Raw genomic sequence first — 21,281 nt, forward strand, 5'->3', positions numbered from 1 at the left:
AAAAACCAAATTGGTAAATTGGACTTTATCAAAATTTAAAACTTCTGCTCTTTGAAAGACACTACTAAGAGAATGAAAAGACAATGATAATTGAAAGGAAATATTTGCAAATCATGTATATAATAAAAGTCTTATATCCAGAATAAAGAACTCTCAAAACTTAGTAATAAGAAAAAACCCAAAAATAAACAATTAACCCATCCAACAAGAAAATGGCAAAAGATTTGAACAGACACTTCACCACAAGGACATGTAGATGACAAATAAGCACATGAAAAGATGCTCAACTTCATTAGACATTAAGGAAATGCAAATTAAAACCACAATGAAATACTACCATATATCTATTAGAATAGTTAAAATTGAAACACAGATGATACCAAGGGTTGGTGAAAATGTGGAGGAACTAGAACTTTTGTCCACTGTTGGTGGGAATGTAAAATGGTCCAACCACTTTGGAAAATAGTTTGGTAATTTCTTTAACATTAAAACATAACTCTCGCATGATCCAGCAATTTTGCTCCTAGATATTTACCCCAAATAAATGAAAGCATATGTCCATACAAAGACTTGTACATGAATGGTCATAGCAGGCTTATTTGTAATAACCAAAGGTGTGGTCCCCAGACCAGCACTATCAACATCACCTGGTATGATGTTGATTGTTAGAAATGCAAATTCTCATACCCCACCCCAGACCTACTGAATGAGGTGGTTTGTGGGTTTACCATTTTCCATTTGGGCTGGAAATTGTCCCAGCAATATGAGCTTATCAAACCCTTTAGGTCATTCTGATGCAAACTAAAGCATGATAACCACAAGCCCCCCGACTCCACCCCATCCCTTACCCCAGATGATGCTGGTACCCCAACCACACTTTGGGAACAACTACTTCAGAACAATGCTTCTTAAACTTCAGTGTGCATATAAATCCCCTGGAGATCTTGTGCAAATAGCAATTCTGATTCGTAGGTCTGGGAGGGTGGGGTCTAGAGAATCTGCATTTCTAATAAGCTCCCAGGTAATACTGATTCTGCTGGCCCTGGGAATTCTGGTAAAGATTATCCTTGGAAATGCCCTAATTTCTTAAAAGCAGAGCTCATTTGGCTACCTCAGTTCTTCTCCTATAGAGAACCCATTGAGTGTTAGGATAGAATCTAGCCTTCTTTATTCTCTTCTGCTCTAGTACCTACCCAGTTTTGGAAGAGAACTAAAACCCTTCCCTTTCCAGCAGAAAGGGGCTCTCTTCTGGAATGTTCTCTTGGCTGCCTTAGATTCTGACATTCCCTTAGAGCCTAGACCAGAGGTTCCCAATATTAATTCACCTATGAAGCTTTTGAAAAATACCGATGCCTGGACCCAGGAGATTCTGTTTGGATTGGTCTGGTGTGGAGCCTAGGCAGCAGTATTTTTAATGCTCCCCTGGTGATCTCACTGTGAGCCAGAACTTAGAATCACTAACTAGCTGACTAGCTTACATGTACCCCCAGACTGCCCCCTTTTATATTCATTCAACAAGTATTGATAAACCATCCTCTATTTCCCTCCCAGGCTCTGAGCTACTGTGCTGGGGATACCAAGATGAGTAGGCCATGGTCCCTGCCTTCAGGAAGTTAAAGTCTGGTGGGAGAGACAGAGAAGTCTACACAATTTTCATACCTATGTTAACTGCTACAACAGAGATATCTCATTCGGTAGATATTTATTAACAATTTACAAGTTTTAGGCACTAGGAATGTTACAGTGAGCTAGACAGACACAAGCTCTACCTTAATGGAGCTCATGTCCAATGGGAGGCCCAAGTTACAAGGGACACAGAAGAGGGGGCCCTAATTCAAACTGAGAATCATCAGTAAAGGACTCCCGAAGGTTCTGAAGCTTCCACTGAATCATTTTGTTTTGTTTTGTTTTGTTTTTTAAAGTTTTGTCTGTGTTGGGTCTTCGTTGCTGTGCACGGGCTTTCTCTAGTTGCGGTGAGTGGGGGGCTACTCTTTGTTGCAGTGCGCGGGGCTCCTCATTGTCGTGGCTTCTCATCACGGAGCACGGGCTCTAGGCGCGCAGGCTTCAGTAGTTGTGGCACGCGGGCTCAGTAGTTGTGGCTTGTGGGCTCTAGAGGGCACGCTCAGTAGTTGTGGTGCACGGGCTTAGTTGCTCCGCGGCATGTGGGATCTTCCCGGGCCAGGACTCGAACCCGTGTTCCCTGCATTGGCACGCAGATTCTTAACCACTGCGCCACCAGGGAAGCCCCTCCACTGCACCTTAAAACCTCATATCATCCAGGCCCAAGAAGAGGTGCGAGTACTCCTGGCAGAAAAGACAGCATGGGCAAAGGCCCGAAGGTATGAAAGAGCGTGGCACATTCAGAGAACTGGCAATACCACAGCCAAGGGGGCTTCGCAAGAGCCCAACTCTTGGGATTTGTCTAATGGCTTCTCCCCTTCCTCCATCCTCATGCTTAAGGCCGCCTTTCCCCTTCCACTTAATAACACTCTTCAGGGTTCAGACATGCACAGTTGTCTTCCAGCTCATTCTATAAACCCAGAGGGCCACTATTCTGACACCATTTATACGGCAGTTTCAGGCGAAAACCTTCTTCTTCCTCTCTTCAGACTGAGACTGCTTCCCAGACGCACCCCGTTTCCTCTTTTCTGCTCCCACCACCAGAAAAGGTCTCCAGGTGGCGCCCTTTCACTCAGTTCTGCTATTGTCAGGCACACCCATTTTCCCACCTAATTTCCTCTCCACTGAATTTCCTCCCCGCAAACCCCAGGGCTGGAACCTTAATCTGAGGAAGAGGATCACAGGAAGCATATTGAATACACAAGCCAGTTACGCTGTTCAGTTTGCGCCTCTCCCTTTAGTTCAAGCCGCGGGGTTCATTCTTAGCTCTCTCCTCGCTTCAGTTTCCGTTGCAGCACACTGTGCTCCTACCCAAGACTTCCCCAACTCCACCCACCATAAGCTGGATGGTCCCCACTCCTCGGTGAAGTTTTTCTGTTCACACAGACAATGCGTGCTCAAAGAATTGTTCCCCGGATGATTTGACATCTGGGCACGGATGAGGGTACATTTTTAAGGGGGAAAAAAAAAGAATCGAGATCCAACATGCCAATCCCTATCCCCTGCTCTTCACCTAAGAGAGAACCGGAAGGATGTTTCCCTCCCATAGACGCTGCTGTCAAGAAGCAAGCTGCTGAGAATTCCCTGGCGGTCCAGTGGTTAGGACTCCGCGCTTTCACTGCTGAGGGCCCGGGTTCGGGGAACTAAGGTCACGCAAGCCATGTGGCGCAGCCGAAGGAAACAGCAAGCTGCTGATCTCCTCATGGAGTAACCTGTTTTAATGATCACAACAACCGTGGCAATTGCTTCCCCTGACCGGTTCCCCTCCCCACCGTTTTTCTAGCCATGCTTACTAACACTGAGGCAGGAAAATAAGACCCCAACAGAAAGGTAGTGAGGAATTGTTATCAACGTTCCTGAGAGCAAAAGCCAGGCGTAAATAATCTTGGTAACCCACATAGTACCTAGCACAGTGCCTTATCTAGTCCAGGAGGATTACTCTGTAACAGACACAAATAGAGCAAAAAATACGTGATGGATTCCAGCCTATTTGGAGAATGGAAGCTGCAGCAGTACAAGGCCAATTCCAGGGTTTACCCTAAAGTCCACAGAGATAGTCACTACTTCCCTATTTATTTCCACTTACTATGTATGGGTTGAGAAGGTGTTTCGATTGCTCTATCAGACAACATTTATTGAGCATATGCTGCCTACTGGTGCTGTGACCCTGTGACTGGATGAGAATTCTCATAGGGCCAATCAGACATAAGGACTTACCCTACTAATGACGTAAACAACGCTTCTAATGAGCTCTTCCTTAGCATGCTTGTCCACTCGGGAATAACCAAACTGCAGGGCAGTTATGGATTACAGATAGCTGTCAATTTTTTGCTGCTTCTCCCATTGTTATGTGGAGGCTGAGTCCTCTTTCCTTGAATCTGGCTGGTCTGAGTGACTTGCTTGACCAATAGAGTGTGATGGAAGTGAAGTTCTGGGACTTTCAAGACTACATTTTAAGAAGCCTTGCAGCTTCCACCCACACCTCCTGGAACAACTGCTCTGGAGTAAACCAGCCACTATACAAGAAATCTGATTACCCTGACACCACCCTGCTGTTAGGAAGCTGGAGCTGGGAAAGGGCATATGGAGAGAGATACTTTACCAGCCCAGCTTTACGTGAGTGAAGAAACCTTCAGATGACTCTAGACTCAGCTGTCATCTGATAGTCACTGAATGAAGGACCCTATGTGAGAACCACCCAACTGAGCTTATCAACCCCTAGAAACATCATAGATAATGATAAAGTATTTGTTCTTATATACTACATCAAAAACAAACAACTCTGGCTAGGTAAGTTATTATCATTGGGGGAAGCTGGGTAAAGTGTACATAGGAAATCTCTGTAGCATTTTGCCACTACTTAAGAATCCTAAATTACTTTTTAAGTTATTAAAACATAAAATACTAGTGCCTTGATCTGGAGAAAATCTATTTTGAAAGAACTAAAGACAGCTGGAGATTTTCCCTGAGCCGTGTTCCAGATGCTGACAATGCCAGCACTGGCTGCAGCCGACAGGTGTGTGTAACTACAGCCCTAAGTACATTTGCCAGCTTTGAAAGCTCTGGGGAAGGCTCTGGCCCCCCCACCCTCCCAATGCCAGTGACTCAGCCTCAATCCTAATGTTTCAGTCACCACATTCGCGTCTCCTACTGGGGAGACACCCAGCTCTTCCTTCTGTCTAGTGAGGAAAAAGACTGCGTTAGTGCTTCGTTTTTCAAAGTCTGACATAACAATATGAACAGGCATGAAATGTCACCCAGCCAAAGGAGAGAGATTTTCTCTGCTAGCGTTTTTTTTTTTTTTAAATACCTCTTTTCTTTGGTTCAAAAAAAAAAAATCTCATAACAAACAAGTGAATTCATGTCTTCATTCTGCAGTGCTTTAGTGATATCCCCCCTTCTCTAGCTCTCAGGGAGACCATGCCCCTCACAGAGTCTAATTTTTCTCCACTCTGAACTAGGCTTTGTTGGCCAATGGAAGTGTGAGAGACAAAAGACTGTAGTGGAAAAGCTTTGGACTTTAAGGACCTGGGCTGACATCTCAGTTTTGCCATTTGCAATACGGCCTTGGGATAGTTTTTCATTCTCTCTGAGGGGACAAGAAAGGTCTCCTTACAAACCTCAGGGACTTGTGAAAATCTCAAATGAGTGCAGTGCTTTGTCAACCAGTGGGCCAGTGAAGGCTATTATTATCACATACCATTGTGTAGCTGGAGGTCAGAGAAGGAAGAGGGAACTGGGCAGGAGCTGTCAGGGAGGACTTGATGGAGGACATGGGTCTAAAGTGGACCTTGGAGGAAGGAAAGGATTGGGAAAGGCAGAAAAGGCATTCCTCCCAAGAGGAACTGAGGAAGGGATTATATCCTGTGGGGGAGGGATGAAAGTAAGGAAACTTGACCTAACCTGTGAGAGTGGTTTTGATTGAGAAACCATATGAAAAATAAGTTTAGGGAGATAAAAGTTCCTCAGATTGTGAAGTACCTAGAAAAATAAAGATGTAGGAAAGGGGAAAGGTACTGGATGAAGGGTGCTCACCAACTTCTTACCTGCACTGTACCACAGAATATATCCCATTCTTCTGAAATATTTATTGCTCTCGTCTATACTGCAAAACCACCATAGTGACCACGTTGGAGAATCGAAATTATGACAGTAACGATATAATCAAACAGTTAGATTGATGGATGCAATGTGTAGGGACGAGGTTCTGAAATTTATTCTTTATGATCTCAGAAACAAAATGATGTTTATCCAGTTGGATGTCTTCTAAAAAATGTAACAAAGTGTCTTCCTACTCAGAAGTTTCTAGGAAAGGGAACCCTGTACCTTTCTTTTCTTTCACACACTGATCTACCCCGGGACTAAATCAGCACACTAAGAAGAAAGGGCAGCATGTGTCCCTACACAGCCCTTCACCAAGATTCCATCCGGCTAGAATCTCCACAGCTCCAGTCTGTGATATTCTCTGACCGTGGACATCTTACAACTATTTTTGCATGGGTTACTCCAAGACAGAAAATAAATCTCCTTACAGGGTAAAGACCATGAATCATGAAAGGATCTCATTTTTTTGTAAAGTGGTTCCTAATGTTTCTTTGGCATCTTACTACTTTTGGGGGGCCCCTTTTATTTAACCTAAGCTTCCTTCTCATAAAAAGGAAATAACCTGAAGAATCTGGTTGAATGCTAGAGAAATGCAAGGTATGACAAATGTAAGAGGAAATTCAGACATATTGTGGCTAAAGACCCTTTCAAAAGAATCATGTTAAGACCTCAAAAGCTGCTGTCTCTCCTGTCCTTGCAAGAATAATCCAACAATTTTTTTTTACAAAATTATGGCTAGTCTTTGTATTCAAATTACTACTTGCAAAACTACCGAGCCAAAATGAATAAAATGATTTCAAAGTGAGAAAAACTTAGTTGATGCCCCAAGACTTGAAGTCTGTGATTGTATCCTGTTCTTTTTGCATTCCTGTTACTTAGCACAATAAGTGTTTGTTGAATGAATAAATGAATACAGTGAGTGCGATCTAATGGTAATAGTGAATAATGTATCATGAAAATAAGAAAAAATGATAAACCTCTGGGTCCCACACAAAAAGCAAATGAGAATGATCAGTGAAGAAAACCTGTGTACGCAATGTGAGAGAAATCGTCATTACTGAGAACAAATATATATTAACTTCCTACAATCCAAAAATAACTATACCAGCTTCTTAGTCTAGAGAGCAAAATATAGCCATAATTCCTATCCAGAGGGAGCTTACAAATTAATGGAGGAAACAATACACAAACGAATTCCACAGAAATATTTGAAAACAATTATCTACAGACTGGCATGAGAAAGATGGTGTGTCAGCAATTGTGCTGGCAAGTTGGAGACTAGGTGGGGTTACTCAGGCAACATGGAATTCCTTATCCTCAAAGACCATTTGTTGAGACTGATTCTCCCTGATCATGCAGAGGGGAAGATGAAGTTAAGGATGAGGTTGAAATTGAGAATAAAGTTGAAGATGAAGTGAAAATGAAGATTGGTAGTGAGGGCAGAGGCTGAGGAGAAGTAGAGACTGAAGCTGAGGTTCAGGAATGACTAGGGCTTGGTCATCTATACATTCTGGGATATTCTTGTAAACGGGTGGAGAATGGATTTCCTTCCAGTACTTCAAGCAAATTCCTCATCTTTTTAGACTCCTAATTTCCTTTTCTGTAAAATGAGACAATAAAGAGTCATCGCCCCACATAATCACAACCCCACACGTTTTCTATGACCTTGCATGTGGTGATATATATAAAGCACCTCTCACACTGTCTGGCACATAGTAAGCACTCAATAAATTGTAGCTGCCTTCCTCGTATATTTGTCTGATGCATCTTCTTATGACAATGCTACAAGTTCTCTATTCTGTCCCTCATCTCGTTGATTGTCCATGGCTCTTGGTCCTTGTTCCACCTCTTCTGCTGATTCGCCATATGACGTTCGGCAAATCTCATATCCTCTCTGAGCCTTGGCTTTTCATCAATGAAATGGGGATAATAATATCCGTCCAATACACCTCCCAGTCTGGTTATGAGGATAATGCATGTGAAAGTACCATGAGTTGTGTCAAGTGTCAGCAAATCTAAGGTACTGTTAGTTAGGATTGAGCCCTATATGTATCAGTCCCCTAAATAGTATGTTTATCACTCAGAGGCTGGTGTGAGGCTGGAGAAGGACTGGGTAACTTCAGTGAACTAAATATTGCACAGACCCCCTGGGATGCTTTCACTGGCTCTGTGGTGCTTCTGTGGGGAGATTTGCACATCAAGTGTTTTTCACTGAGCCCTTTAAACATTAAATTGCAATTACAATTTGAGCAGAGGAAATCAAATGGTCCACAAGTATTTATCAGGTAACCACAGAGACCATTGTACATATTCATGTAATTGTAAAAATGAACATAAATTCTCACTTCCAGGAGCTTGGAAGTGATTCCAAGTTCATAGGAGAGACAAGGCCGCCAACCGTAAGCGTACGCTTGCACGTGCACACAGCCGTCATACTTGGAGACACGGAAAGGGCCAGGCTTATTTGCAGGTTGATAAACTAGTTCAAGATCCCAGGAAAATCTCCTGTCAAATACCCCAAGGGGAGGGAGATTAAACCGTGATGAACCTAGAATTCAGTTTCTGTCCTCTACCCCCAAGCCAGCTGAGAACAAATAGTGGAGTTGATTTTTTTTCATGGAATAGGTTTGTGGGTTTTTTTGTCTGTTCTTTTTTAAGTCCTATTAAGCAATGAATTCATAGAGAATAGGTTCCAGCAGTTCAGGCCCCTCACAAGTGTGCTTCTCTGGGTGGAGCTTTAGTTGAACCCAGGTACCTCTCTCTTTGGCTCCCTTCTTTTTCTGATCATATTCCTTCACACGTTTCAGGAAGCTGCCTTGCCTCTTAAAGTGCTTAATATGTTCAATATGTACATTAATTCTCTTGGAAAGAATCTTGTCCTTAACTTGTTTGTTTACAGCAATGCCAACAGCATGCTGGCTAACACTGTAAACTATTGCAGATTTGCCATGGGGACACTTATGGGGCATTCCTTTTTGAACAGTGCCCGTTCCCTTGATGTCAACCATACCACCTCTCTTGTGGATCCGCATGTATGTAGCCAAAGGAGTAGCTCCGTGTTTTCTAAATGGCCCTGAGAATGTATAATGGGTGCTTCTTCCCTTTCCCTTTGTGTTGGTAATTTGGCAAATTACTAGAAGATGGCACTTCTGGCCAAAAAAAAAAAAAAGCAGATATTTAAGTTTTCAACTCAGCTCACATGGTGAAAATCATGTATGTATAATAAAAATTTGGCCTTGGAAAGCCCTCAAATCAGTCATAAAATAGAATAGCTATGCCCATACTTAACATGCCTCAAGTCTTTACATCTCCGTAAGTCAGCCTAGCAAGTTGAAGTATCTTGAAACACCAGGATCACACCCACTGCAGCAAAACACTTACCCTATGACAGGCACATGGCAAATGAGACCAAATGAGCAAAGAGCAGAGTCACCTTTCCAGTCTCACTTTTTCTGTGGGTAGAATCGCTCATACTAGTTAAGTCACTGCATTTTAAGTCCTGAATCTCTACTCTGGCAGATCCTATCTGCCTCTTTGCAGAGAGACAAGCCTGCTTCAAAAAGTCCCCTTTTCCAAAAATTGACTTTATTGTTGTATAATCTACAAACAATAAAACAATCTATCTTAAACTTATAGTTTGATAAGTTTGACAAATGTATACACCCGTGTGACCATGACCACATTAAAGAGATAGAACATTTCCATCACCCCCAAAAGTTCTGTTGTGCCTCTTTGCAGTAAATTCCCACAACTGACACTAGGTAGCTATTGATATGCTTCTCTTTTCTGCAGTCTTCTAGAATTTAATATAAATAGAATTTCTTTTTTAGAATTTCATATAAATGAAATCATACAGTATGTACTCTTCTGTGAAAATGACCCATTTAAACAAGAGTTTAACCCATTTATAGAATAGAATGATTGCCTTTGAATGTAACTTATAGGGAAGAAGGAATGTAAAGTGGAAATAAAGGAGGGAAGTTGCTCTATAAATATGAGACAAATTGGTCAATCCTTTAAGATAGGACACTCAATTGATAGTCAAGCTCAAGCGACCTCAGTAAGGTTGACTTCAGTAGAAGGATGGTTTAGGATGGATCATTGTGGAAGATGAAGGCAGATAAAAACCTTTAAGACGGACAAGGAAATAGGAAGTGGAAAAAGCCTGGGAACGACTGTCAAACCTTGTTTTCAGTCATGGCTTTGTCACTAACAAGCCATCTGACCTTCGGCAATTTATTTTCCTGCTCTGATCCTGGTTTCATTGTCTATATAATAAAGGCATTGGACTATAGACATGGTTTCCAAGTAGCTGCATCACTAGACATAAGTTTCCTGAGGGCAGGGACTTTGTCTTTTACTGCTGTGACCCCAGCACCAAGCAAAATGCTAGCACTCAATAAATATTTGTTGAATGAATGAATGAATGATCTAAGCTTTCTTCTAGCCTTGACATCCTATCACTTTTTGGCAGAATCATCTAATATAATGTTCATTCCTCAGCCCCTGCCAGCCCCCGGTGAGTCTTGGCCCAAACTGCCTTCTTTGCCACACAACCTATGTCCATGTGGAGGCTAAAGGTTAATCTTACCCACCCACTAAAAGCCATTGAGACAAATATTTCCATTTACTCAAAAGGCAAAACAGCCTCCAGCCTTCCAGGAGAGCTAAGGGTGGAGGACAAAATGGGAAATGATCTGACCCTATAAGTTGTTGTGGCAGTAAAATTTATAACACTTGTGGACAAATGAGGCTAAAGGGTCAGGCGTGTGCTCATCTAGAGTTACTTAGATGGTTGTAAGCAAGGTTTTCCTTGGCTTAACGGCTTTCATTCCGGAAGTTTGGCAGCCTCTATCACATGGCAAAAGGCCTTCTCCCAAAGGTTGCCTTCAGGGTCTGATTTAGCAATGAATGAAGAGGGTTGAGAATTTGCCAATACAGAATGTGAGAAGTGTGGTGAACTGGACAGCGAATGGTTAACCTTTAAAAAAAAGTTTTAAATCCTAATTCAATTTTTTAAATGGTTTGCTGGCAAAAATACTACTTCCAAAATTAGGCCCCGGGGTTGTCAGTTTGCAATCCAGGCATTACTTTATGTTTGTATTCATGATGGCTGGAGCCTCTCCAGTGGTTGCTCTTAGAAAAGCCCTGAGCACACAGTAGGAGCTTAATGAATACTTTTGAATCAGTAGATTGTAGTGATGGACTGGGATTTTATTGGGCTGAAAAATCTGATGGAGGGAATCCCTTTTATCACCTCTTCTCTCTACCTTGCGTCCCAGTAAAGTGCCTGCGCCAGTGCCTGGCTGCTCACTCATTTCCACACTTTCGGCTTTTGGTCACCTTGGAGCGACCTTGACTTCAGTGGGCTCAAAATGCTCCAGTTCACTTATCATCTCTGTCTCTCTCCCTCTCTCCTCACCATGACCTCATCCTCTCAGGACAGAAGCTGCGTCATTTTATTCCCCATTATTCCTCCATCCCCTTCATGATTTTTGACCGTAGAATCCCAGCTTTCTCTTTCTTAACCCTCCAAGTTCATGCTTTTCTTTCTATTATAAAAACTACCTAGTAAACCTATTTACACAAAAGTATTAATGATAATATGTTGCTCCTCTAAGAATGTTTAGTTTCAAAGTGGATATAAACACAATACTGAATGCAAAGGAATATACCCAGGCGATGAAAAAAACTATTTGGCTAATTGGCCTTCTAGGTGACCCTCAGACCACAGTACTTTATTCCACTTTATTTCAGTGGAATAAAGATAGTACAAAGCTAGGTAAACCTTCTGCTATGAAGAACAAAGCTGAATTGGCAGAAAGTTGAGTAGCTATTTGCTTAGGTTCACATTCCAGTTTTGCTTCTTACTAGAAGATCTGAGGCGAATTGCTTAACCTGTCTATGCCTCAGTTTCTCCATCTCTAGACAGAGATAATAATAGTACCTACCTCATAGGTTACTGTAAGAGTGAAAAGAGTTAATACATCTAAAGTCCAAGAAGAGAGCTTGGCACATACTATGAATTCAGTGAGTGTTAGCTGTTATCATCTGCAAATAGGGGGCAGTCCCTACTTCACAGGGTGGAAGAATTAGAAAGGTACCTTCATCAAGTCATCTAGCACAGTACTTAGCACACAGTAAATGCTTGATAAATTCCTGTGATTATTAAAGGGCACGATAGGTTTTTATAACTATAGGATTACAGCCCTCAAAAATATCCAGGTCCTAATCTCTGAAACATATGAATGTTACCATGTATGGGAAAAGAGACTTTGCAGGATCTTGAAAAGGGGAGATTACTCTGGATTATCCAAGTGGGTCCTAAATGTAATCACAAGTGTCCTATAAGAGGGAAGCAGAAACTCAACAAAAACAAAAATAAACAACTCAATTCAAAAGGACTTGAATAGATATTTCTCTGAAGAAGATATACAAAAGGCCAATAAACATATGAAAAGATGCTCAAGCACTGATCATTAGGGAAATGCAAATTAAAACTATAAGACACCACCTCACTCATATCTATTAGGATGACTATGATTCAAACAGCAGAAAGTAACAAGTGTTGACAAGGATGTGGAAAAACTGGGAAAAGAAATGTAAAATGGTAGAGCTGCAGTGGAAAACAGTGTGGCAGTCCTCACAAAATTAAAAATAGAATTAATCATATGATCCAGCAACTCCACTTCTGGGTATATATACCCAAAAGAATTGAAAATAGGGTCTCAAAGAAATATCTGTACACATGTATTCACAGCATTATTCACAGTAGCTAAAATATGGAACCCAAGTGTCTATTGACAGATGAATGGATAAGCAAAATGCGGTACATACATACAATTGAATATTATTCAGCCATAAAAAGTAGGGAAATTCTGACACATGCTACAACATGGGTGAACTTTGAGGACGTTATGCCAGCGATATAAGTGAAATAAGCATGTCACAAAAAGATAAATATTGTGTGATTCCACTTATATGAGATACATGGAGTGGACAAAATCATAGAGACAGAAAGTATAATGATGGTTTCCAGGGCTGGGAGGAGGAGAGAATGGGGAGCTATTGTTTAATAAGTATAGAATTTCAGTTTTACAAGATGAAAGAGCTATGGAGATGGATGGGGGTGATGGTTGCACAACATTATGAATGTATTTAATACCACTGAACTGTACACTTAAAAATGGTTAAGATGGTAAACTATGTTAGTGTATTTTACCACAATTTAAAAAATTGAAAAAATAAAAGAAGGAGACAAAGGGAGATTTGACTACAGAAGAAGAGGGAAGCAGATGCAGAGAGAAAAGGTGCTGTGCTGCTGGCTTTGAGGGTGAAGGAAGGGGCCAAAAGCCAAGAAATGCTGACAATTATCAGAACTGGAAGAGGCAAGGAAGAGATTCTCCTCTGGAGCCTCCAGAAGGAATAAGCCCTACCAGAATCTTGATGTTAGCCCTGTAAGACTCAGTTCAGATTTCTGCTCTCCAGAAATGTAGGTGAATAAATTTCTGTTGCTTAAAGCCATTAGGTTTGTAGTTTGTTACAGCAGCCATGGGAAACTAATACAGAGAGCTCATTTTATCCCGAGTCTCCCTCGTAGCCCAGCAGGATCTTCAGGGAAGTCAGAGGAACAAGAATCCTTAGAGATAAACAGAGATAGTAACACTCTTTGAAGAAAACACATTTTCAGACCTCTCTTGACCATCAGGGGAATCCAGTTAAACTTTATTTTGCTCTGGGTTTGGAAGGAGGCTAAGAGCTGATACTCCCAATCTATTGGCAGCAATGCAAGAATCAACAGCCAAAATTGTCATTTTTTCCAGTTTTTTAAAACAATAGAGTTTGTTATTTCTTTTCTAAATGCATCAGCAGGGCCAGAGGAGAAGGTCTGGAAAGCGACAGCTAAGATTAGCTTCCGAGCTCCCCACGGAGACCTTGAGTGGCTGTCACCTCTGTGGGGAACAGCAGCAAAGCCTCACGCAAATGGCCTGTAAGAAAGGCCTTGTCAGACGTACCTTGGGCTTCTCTGGTACTCGGATTCCCAGTGGCCCTCCCAGGGTTACGCTCCTTCTCATGATGTATTTCCCCTGCCTTTTTTAGAGCTGCATTATGCTTGCTCCAGGAAACAGCCTCTTCCTTCTCATAAACACAGCCTTGGGTTCCTGACCAAGTGTGCTGCCACTCCACAGCTCCTTATCCATCCATCACACTTTGCTGTCACCCTGGCTGCGATTGTGGAGAACTGGTCCGATTCCAGAGGTGAACTCAGGGTAGGCAGAAGGAAGGGGAAAGCCCTGGGAGCAGTGAAGGGTCACACACACCCCATTTCCAGCCCGCTGATGAATTCCCTGGAAGCCGGCTGGCCTGCCCAGTGAGCAAGCTTTTCCGATGACCCAGCGAGTATGATGGAAAAGTCTTGATAAGGTCACCACCAGAGCTAGGCTTGGGGTCTCCACTCCCTCAGCTGAGTGTACAGTGCCCAGGGATAGGCTAGGAGACACTGGGGAGATGCAGTGAAAAGCTCCTTGTAAGCAGGGTAGAAATGGCTAAGGGTGGGATTTGAAGGGCGGACATGAACCACTTCCAAATAAATGTTCCATTGGCGCTAGCAGTGCACCTGGAATTCTCACCAACGGGAATGTCTCTCTCCCAGTGTCCAGCAAACTCCAAGATCCTTTTAGCTCTTCCTTTACAAAATCTCTCCCAACTGCTTCCTCCCCCAGGGCAGACCCTCATGTGCTCACCTCCAACTCTGGGTAGAGCAAGCAGAGACCGGTCTTTGGAAAGGGAGTTCTTTCCCAAAATCTCTTCCTCTAAAGCCCAGAATCGCACACCACCTATTCATCACTGTGCGTAAAGCATCATCCTCTCCTGCAGTTCTCTTTTAACATGCAAAACTGAGAGGAAGAATATTTTGATTTTGAAGTAAGAAGATGAGTTAGAATCCCATGTCTGTCCATCAGTGTGTGGCCTAAAGCAAGTCCTTAACTTCATGGAATCTTGGTTTTCTGCTCTGTAGAATAAGGATATTAATGTCTTCCCTAGCTACCTCACAGCTAATGTTGTTTTAAAGACAAATTATTAAAGATTCTGTGCTCTTCAACATGTTTTTTTTTTTAAGTTCCCAACAACTTTGAGTGGTTTTGTTGGGTCCCTAGAAAAAGGACAAGGGTACTGGTTCCCTCAGGACAAGGAGATGCGTGGTTCTACCATTTTGCCTCAAGGAAGTGTTGTAATTCTATCATGTAGTTTTATATGCATATGAAACATATACATATAAAATATATATAACATCTCATAACTATACATATAACATCACATAATTATATATGTCTGTGTATGTATGCATATATATAAATACATAAAATCACTTGTAATAATATCAGATTAAGGAGAGAACTGAGGAAGAGTGGTTTTACTAAAATCTAGAAAAATGTATGTAGGGTAAAATGTCACGATGGCCAGAAAGTATGTTAAAATACTCAGCAAAGAAAGAGAAATAAATGAACTGAAATGAGAAAATGTTAATAATTTTTAAATCTAGGTGGTGTATATACAGATGTTCATTATGATATTCTAATATTCTATCTACTTTTACATGTTTCAATTTTTTTTTTAATTTATTTTTGGCTGCGTTGGATCTTCGTTGCTGGGCGTGGGCTTTCTCTAGTTGCGGCGAGTGAGGGCTTCTCTTTGTTGCGGAGCATGGGCTCTAGGCGCACGGGCTTCAGTAGTTGTGGCACGCGGGCTCAATAGTTGTGGCTCGCAGGCTTAGTTGCTCTACGGCATGTGGGATCTTCCCGGACCAGGGCTCGAACCCGTGTCCCCTGCATTGGCAGGCGGATTCTTAACCACTGCACCACCAGGGAAGTCCCTGTTTCAAAATTTTTATAGTAAAAATTTTAATGTGTTTAACACATAGAAATAATTAATAATATAGAAAATGTTCACCATATGTTATTGACTTTTTAGAAAGTTAAGAAACAATATACTAGTATGTTAACATGTTTGTATCGAAAAAGAGAAGAAAAGGAATATAAATTATAGTACTGCCAGTAAATGCCCCCCAAATTGTAACTTGGTTGTTGCTGGTTGGGATTATGGTTGTTTTAAAAATAGTTTTATTTTGCTTTTCTGTATTTCATAAATTTTATCTAGCAATCATTTACCTTTTGCACAATTAAATCATGGAAAATTATTTAAAACTAAACCAATAAACCCTGTTAGATGGATGAATATATCAGAGATTGAGAATAACCTATATTGGTGAAGCTGTGAAAAAAGGACACTTTCTCCTTTTATAAAAACAGCTTTATTGAGGTATTATTGATATATATATATATACATATAAATATACTGCATATATTTAATGGTACAATTTGATGAGTTTGGATATATGCATACACCCATGAAATTATCATCACAATCAAGGAAATAGACATATCCATCACCTCCAAAAGTTTTCTTGTGTCCCTTTTTGTGTGTCTGTGTATGCGAAGAGCACTTAATATGAGATCTACCCAGTTAAAAGTTTAAGTGCACAATACAGTATTGTTAACTATAGGTGCTACGCTGTACAGCATATCTCTAGATCTTATTCATCTTGTGTAACTTAAATTTTCTACCAATTGAATGACAACTCCCCATTTTCCCCTTCCCCAGTCTCTGGGAGCCACTGTTCTATTCTCTGCTTCCATGAATATAACTATTTTAGATACCTCATATGACTGGTATCATGTAGTATTTGTCCTTCTATGACTGGCTTATGTCACTTAACATATCCTCCAGGTTTATCCATGTTGTCACAAATGGCAGGATTTTCTTCTTTTCGACTGTTGAATAACATTCCGTTGTACGTATATACCACATTGTCTTTATCTATTCATCTGCTCACGAATATTTGGGTTGTTTCCATATTTTGGCTCTTGTGAATAATGCAAAACAGGCACTTTCATATATTTGATGGAAGTGTAAATTGCTATAACCTTTTGAGTGTGTAACTTGGCAATACCTATTAAAATTCTAAATGTTTATATCCTATTTTTTTAATAAAAAAGTAAAAATTTTAAAGAAGAGTGAGGGGGAAGACTAGAAAATAAAGCCTTCAAAAGAAAAAAAGATGGTAAATCAACTACACTTCAATAAAAAATCAATAAACAAAAAAGAAGGAAAAGAGATGAAATAACATAAGGGTTCATCACTAGTGTATTGGTTAAATACACTATGGTTCATCCATGCAATGGAACACTATGCAGAGGTATATTAAACAACAGCAACAAAAAGTCCTATTTGGTGGGGAGACAAGTGCAGAAAATTGTGTACAGAATGCCACCATCTGTTGCAAAAAGCAAAAAGGAAGAAAAAAGAATATGTATGTACTTTTTTGCTTATATGTGCACAAAATGCTTCTGAAAGATACGTTGAAAAAATTCATAACATTGCTTGCCTCTAGAGAAGGAAACTAGGGTCTGGGGCACACAGAAAAACAGGAAACTTGTATCTTTTGAGATTTGAAAAACACGAATTTAATACTATTCAAACACAGATATAAAATTACAGTTAAATACAAAATATAATTAGCCAAAAAAGAAAGGATGTGGAGCCAAGTCTGTACTTTACCAGGTGAGGGAATTTATAAGAGAAAGAACAGTCAGAATGACTTGACTTCTAAGATCATTTTAAGTCTCTGATTCCTAATTTTTACTATGATCCTACCAAGTGAGGCTGCTGAGAATAACAATGCTTTGTATTGACTTACCCCACGGCATGGAATTTGGAAATTGGGGTTCTAGCTTTGGATTGCCCCGGGTAGGGCAACGAGAGGTGAGGTGTTCATCATTCTTCCTTATAATCACTCTGTGACCTGCTCCTCCAGGACCGAGCCCTTGCCAAGTGTTCAGAATTTTATCAAAAGGGGCAAAACCTGATGAGGCAACTTGTATAGTTTGATTTGGTGCCTCTGTGAGTACATGATCCACTGAATTGACAGCCTCTGAAAGTTTTCTTTCCCTCAAGATCCAGACTTCTGGGCTCCCTCTGTTCTCTTGGGAAATGTGTGCTCAAGGATCTTGGCTAGCTGTGTATCAGGCCAGGCGAACACAGAGCTCAGAGAATGCCTTCTGGTGCAAATACAGGATGTCTGGCTTGGGGGCTCATCTTCTGCACATGTCAGGCTTGAATTAGTTCCAAAGAGCCCTCCAGTTCTGACATTCTCTGTTGTGGGAATCCAGGATTCCCTTCATTACCCCCAGGTGATTAGAAAGTTAGCTGAATGTCTAGAACATGCATAATTCACTCGATTTTTGCATTCTCTTACGCAAGCGTGACTCCTTGCTTAAATAAAAACTGGATGTTAGGATCCAAAATTTAAACTCACACCATGGTCCTATCTTCGTTTGTTCTTTAGTTTTTTCACCACCCAATTGTAAGAGTAGAGACTTATAGCAGAATCAAGGAAACTGAATCCCAAGCTAGCAGTGGGGAAAGCTGAGAATCAATCCAATTTATACCATAGATTCTCAAAATCTCAGAAAGGGCTGCACCAGCCAGGAGACTGGAAGAGAATTCCCTGAGAATTTGATCAGCCCAAGAGGAAACACCTAGAGATTCTGACATTAGGTGTTCTGCAACAAATAGCTCACCCAAATCACCATACAATGAAGCTCAAAGTCTAAAGCTTCTCTCCTGTTCTCAGAAGTTCTGATTAGCACTGTAAGTTCCTATTCTTAATCATGCAGAATTCAAGTATCATCAGACATCTGAGGAAACTCATTATCAAAAAATGCAAGGACAAAAGAAAAGTAACTTGGAAGACATAGCAATTATGCAGAGAGAAGAAAACAAAACAAAACAAAAGTATCAATATTACCTTCAAAGAAGTAAGAGAAGATATTGCAATCATGAAACAAGAACAGGATGTGTGTTTCAACAAAGCAACATTCAGAGGACAAAATTAAAAGGAGCTCTTGAGAATTAAAATCATGAAAGCAACAATAAAGCTATTGAGTAGGAGGATACCACCGAGGAATCTCCCAGAAAGCTGAGAAAAAGAAGAAAATGGAGAGGATAAAAATCAATTAAATAATCCAAGAAAATTTCCCAAACTGATGGACATGAATTGATAGACTGAAAGGATCCGCCAAGTGCTTAGCACAATGGATGAAGATAGACCCACCGTAAGGCACATTGTTGTGGAATTTCACAACATTGGGGGAAAAGAAAAGTTTCTACGAGATTCCATAGAGAAAACATAGGTGATCTACAGAGGATTAGGACTTCTCAACATTAACATGGGAAGCTAGAAGACAATGGAACAATTTTTCCAAATTCTGGGAAAAAAAAAAATTATCCAAACAAGAATTTTAGATCCAGATAATCGATCAAATATAAGGGTAGAATAAAGGTCATTTTAAGATATTCAGGATCTCAAATTGTTGACCTCCCATGCACCCTTCCTTTTGCAACAAGCTGTTGGAAGTAGTGCTCCTAGAAAATAAAGCAGTAACCTTGAAGAGAACGTGGGCTACAGGAAACCAGTGGGCCAGCCTAGGAGGGGGTGAAGGGAACCACTAAGTGAGTGATTGAGAGCAGAAGAGAACAGTTTACCCCCATTGACGAGGACAGGCGGTTCAGACAGGAGCGGTAAGATTCAAGGACTAGACATTCTGAGCACTGTCATCCTCAGGATTTCCTCCACCGTCGCATCATTTTTTTAACCTGAGGATAGAGTGCCCAGGTAAGCCTGGTCCAGATTCCTATCCATACTTGCTTGCTCTGACCATGTGTGGATCAAATTCTAGATCTCCCTTCCATGCCAGCTAAATGGGCCAGCAGAAGACATTCATTTCACCCCAGAGATGTCTTCTTTGACCTACTCATAAGCTTTAGAGGGAACCTATAGGGGCTTAGAAGTAAAACATACAGAGCAACCCACTCCCTCTGATCATATATCTACTGCCCGTCCTGTCTCTGTCCCACATGACAGCCCTGTTAAATTCCCTGGTTCCAGAGCCCCAGACTTCAGGACTTATTTATGTCTGTGCCCATCGATGTCTCCCAGATGTTCAGGTAAACTCTCAGAAAAGCTTCAGTAGGACTAACACCCAGAGGCTCTGCTCACCTTCCCTCCTTCTGGCAGCCTTCATCTAATAGTGGCAATATTGTCCTTTTCTGGGACTTCCCTGGTGGCACAATGGATAAGAATCCACCTGCCAATGCAGGGGGCACGGGTTCAAGCCCTGGTCTGGGAAGATCCCACATGCCTCAGAGTAACTAAGCCCGTGCACCACAACTACTGAGCCTGCGCTCTAGAGCCCACGAGCCACAACTACTGAAGCCCGCGCGCCTAGAGCCCGTGCTCCACAACGAGAAGCCACTGCAATGAGAAGCCTGCGCACCGCAATGAAGAGTAGCCCCCGCTCGCCGCAACTAGAGAAAGCCCACGTGCAGCAACGAAGACCCAACGCAGCCAAGATATATATATATATAGTCCTTTTCTCACACAGCTAGATTTCAGTTTGACACTCATTTTTTTCCCCCCAAAATTAAGCAATATGGTGTTTAGGGATATAAACATAGGTTGAAAAACTCTAAGGAAATAATTAACAATACTATCTGGGGAAAAAGAAGGCATACAAATGGGGAGGGGCACACAGGGGACTTCTGAGTACCAGCCAGTTTTATTTCTTTACCCGGGTGGTGAGTTCATAAGTGTTTATGTTATTGTTGTTGCTATTAAAACTGAACGTATGTGTTCTATACATTGCCTTCTGGATATTTAGTATACACACACACACACACACACACACACACTGCTGTATAGAAGGAAGAAATCCATAATCGCAATACCTATGTGCAACGTGTTAACATTTTTAAGTTTCCTGTCATCTTTCTTCTGTGCATTTTCCATAATTGAGATGATACTGTGCATACATTTTGATAGACTGTTTAAGAAATAAGCATCTTATATTATTACATTCTTTGTATATCTATCATTTTAAGAACCATTGTAATAATGCAGTGAAATTTTTATGTTTCAAAGAACATAGCTCTTGGTAATAACAAGGACTGAATCTTCGTGCTGGTGGAAGCTTGAATCGGAAAATGCTTTCGGGGTGACCCAGAATCCTCCCACCTCCCACACATCACCCTGTCAAAACCCCACCCTCCTTCAAGGCCTAGCTCAAATCCCACCTCCTCCATGAATCCTTCCCTGACCATTCTCCAGGGAAACCTCTTTCTTTAACCTTCCATGGTACTTGTTATCTATTCTGCTTCTTTTTATGGCTATTTGGATTCATTTCTTTTCTCCCCAGTACATTATAAATTCTTAAGGACAGAGACCTGTCTCTAGAGGGCCTGGAAAATACTAAGTGCTCCATAAGTAATAAGTAAATAAATTTGAAAGACTGCTTTTCTTATTCTTTGCTTTAATACCCTGCATTACCAATAGTGTTTGTCTACATAATTAAGTCACTAATGGGCTTTCACCCAAATTGGACGTCTGCAAATGGAAACACATTCTGTTTGTCCATAATTGCCACATTCAGAAATCAGGA

The 21,281-nt window shown here is 41.2% G+C and overlaps 1 protein-coding gene across 2 annotated transcripts in view; it reads left to right on the forward strand.

The window, feature by feature from the left end:
• NKX2-3 (NK2 homeobox 3) overlaps positions 1–21,281 on the forward strand; it is an 82,615-nt gene that overhangs the window by 38,201 nt on the left and 23,133 nt on the right. Inside the window, exon 6 of one of the 2 annotated variants that reach the window (XR_014249224.1) lies at positions 1,552–20,209. The exons of the other annotated variant lie outside the window; for it this stretch is intronic. The gene's annotated coding sequence lies outside the window, so the exon portion shown is untranslated. Of the gene's footprint in view, positions 1–1,551; positions 20,210–21,281 lie in introns of those variants that run through there. 2 annotated transcript variants of the gene reach the window in all.

Source organism: Balaenoptera borealis, assembly GCF_965194805.1.
Source record: "Balaenoptera borealis genome assembly, chromosome: 10".
NCBI lineage: Eukaryota > Metazoa > Chordata > Mammalia > Artiodactyla > Balaenopteridae > Balaenoptera > Balaenoptera borealis.